This window comes from Poecilia reticulata, unplaced genomic scaffold, assembly GCF_000633615.1.
Source record: "Poecilia reticulata strain Guanapo unplaced genomic scaffold, Guppy_female_1.0+MT scaffold_301, whole genome shotgun sequence".
Lineage (NCBI taxonomy): Eukaryota > Metazoa > Chordata > Actinopteri > Cyprinodontiformes > Poeciliidae > Poecilia > Poecilia reticulata.
The window spans coordinates 103,297-105,893 of record NW_007615076.1 but is presented as its reverse complement, the minus strand read 5'-3'; the positions used below and the strand labels follow the sequence as shown (position 1 = coordinate 105,893).

The following is a 2,597-nucleotide window of genomic DNA, read 5'->3' as shown; positions in this document are numbered from 1 at the left end:
GACAGGCCTCTGCGTCTGCCTTTCTCTGAAGAACTACTGAGGGGAGGAGACAGCCAGGTGAGGAGAAACTGTTCTTATCTATCGATTCACTATTTTTATCATACAGACATTTAGGCTGTTGTTGTGCCATTAGATGCTAGCTAACGACTTTACTAGCAAAGCTAGATAACTAAAAGCTTCTTCTCTGTATCGTTAATCATATCAGTCATTTTTTAGTATTGATTATGCAATAAGGGCACATCATCCGTCCAAATCCGATCATCTCCATAATGAATATATGTCAGATCTTCTAATTTCCTTTGCTGCATAATGTACATTTCATTTATTCTGGCGTTAGGTAAATGTATCTTGAAGGAAAATAACACTTAAATAAAAGTCCAACAAGGATATTAATTTAGAATTAAAAATAACTCACCCTGAATTACCATGATAGATATAATGAATGTAATAAAAGTGACATTAATGAAGGGGAAAAAACTCAACCCAGACTTTAAGGTTAGTTTCTGGTTCACAGAGTATGAAGTTAAATTTGTTTCCCAATTATTTAATGGAAAAAAAACTAACCTCATTTAAGTAAAATACAATTGTAATCAAAACTTTCGGAATTGTAATGATTCCTTAATAAAAAAAGTTTTGTTTAAAATTTTTTTTTATTAACTCATGTTTACCAAACATAAACATTTATTTGCACACATCAGAAATATTTTATTGTGATTTTATGCCCTGCTCACGACTCATGTGAGAATCACAAGCAAAACTTTGAGTCGCAAACAAAAACTTTCACGACAAACGCAAATAAGTTTGTTTTGCAAAAAAAGTTAACTTCTTGAGTCAAGAATGTGTGATTTAAATTTAAAAAAATGTTTTTAAGCAAAACTTAGGCTTTTCTCATTGTTGCATGCATTAACAATTCAATTTTTGCTTTTGTTTTTTTTTCTGCAGTTCCACCTTAAAGTTTGATGCAGCTCTGCTGTCCTGAATGGACCGTCTTCATCTCCACTGCAGCAAACAGGCAGATCTTTTATAGATTACAGTCACTAAAAGGTTGCATTGTGTCCTTGTTTATATTTTAATAGTGTAATTCTGTAAAGACAAAATATGTCTGGTGGTCCAGCTCTGATTTACATATCTTGCTGAATTGCGGGTTTGAATATTGCAAAACTTTCCTATAACAAAATAGACCTGCAGAAAGAAATTACTAATAAAATATGTTACATAGGCATAGTGTTATGCTAGAGCATCTAGTGTTATGCTAGAACATCTCCATATAGTATGGAGATGTTCCTTAGCTTTGATTGTATATGTCACAATTTTGTAATTTATTATTGTTTATTAAACTCTGAAAGCTGAGAGGCTTAATATTAATATTCTGTCCTAGAATGAGGTTAGATGAGCCCTTTTGTTTTGTTGAGCACCTGCCCCTTTAGTGGTCTCTGCACGGCCCTGCCATCAAGACCAAACACTGGAACCTGGATCATCTCAAGAACTCCCTGCAAAGAGACCAAATCCCTGACGATCACAGTATTTCTTCAGTATTTCACAGTAACACTTGCAGTTTTATACTCCTAGAAATGTCACTTCTTTGTTTAAAATTATGTCCTTCATAATGAAACTAGAAAACAAAATTTTGATACACTTTTTCTTCTTTTGTGGAGTTATGATGGTGTTAAAATCAGGGCAGATATACTTCAAGCACACTGCAAATCTTATAAATGAATAAAATTTTAAATTTGGAAGGAATAATTTTTAAAACATAAAAGGTGGAAAGATAGCACTGATGGGATGAGCCTTTATTACAACTGTGTGTCAGGGTCTGGATTTTTCTGATTTGTTTTTGTTTGTCTTTTCCTTTTTTTTCGTTGGTTTAAGTTTTTATTTTCCTGGAGCACCTGCCATTTCCCATGGCATCCCCCAGATGCCGCCAGGGTTCAGAGCGTAGACGCACCTGCAGCTCGTTTGGAGGATATAAACAGCGGCTGAACGACTAATCATCGCCTGAGTGTTTGCTTACCTTGGTAAACATCGTTCCAGAGAAAGGCCTTCTGCGAATTACTTTGTGTTAATCCCTTGTTGTTTCCCACACCAGGTGAACCTGCTGTCTCCTCGTCTGTTCCGGTAGTGATGGGCAAATGAAGCCTCATGAAGCAGTGAAGCTTTCCAACCCTTTGCTTTGCAAAAAAGTTCGTTACTCGACGCTTCATTCATGACTCACTAGTGACATCTGCTGGTGAAACTAACAGCTTTGTCACTCAGTTGGATCATACTTCCAAAAATTAGTAAATGCAATATTGTCACAAAGTTTTCATCAAACTCATGTTTAGTAACAAGAGAATCAATGAAACCATATTTAATCATCATATGTTTTAATTATTAAAATGATTTGTAGCCAATCTAATCCTGGTTTATGTTGAACGTCAGTGGTTGTGTTGGGTTTTCTTTTATGCCAGATTTAACAATAAAGACATTTGATGTTTTAGTGTCTTGGGAGWGCAGTGCATGTTGGGACATTTGCTTTTTCTTGAATTTATAATTGGCTCTGATCCCTTATATTTGGCTACATGTTGAATTTTAGTTCCGCAACAGGATTAAATCTGTTT

The 2,597-nt window shown here is 34.9% G+C and overlaps 1 long non-coding RNA gene across 1 annotated transcript; it reads left to right on the top strand.

Moving 5' to 3' along the window:
- Positions 1-1,380: 1,380 nt before the first annotated feature.
- On the top strand, positions 1,381-2,173 carry LOC108166011 (uncharacterized). Its single transcript, XR_001776327.1, has 2 exons — positions 1,381-2,015; positions 2,087-2,173. It is a non-coding gene; the product is annotated as an uncharacterized LOC108166011 (long non-coding RNA).
- The last annotated feature ends 424 nt before the right edge of the window (positions 2,174-2,597 follow it).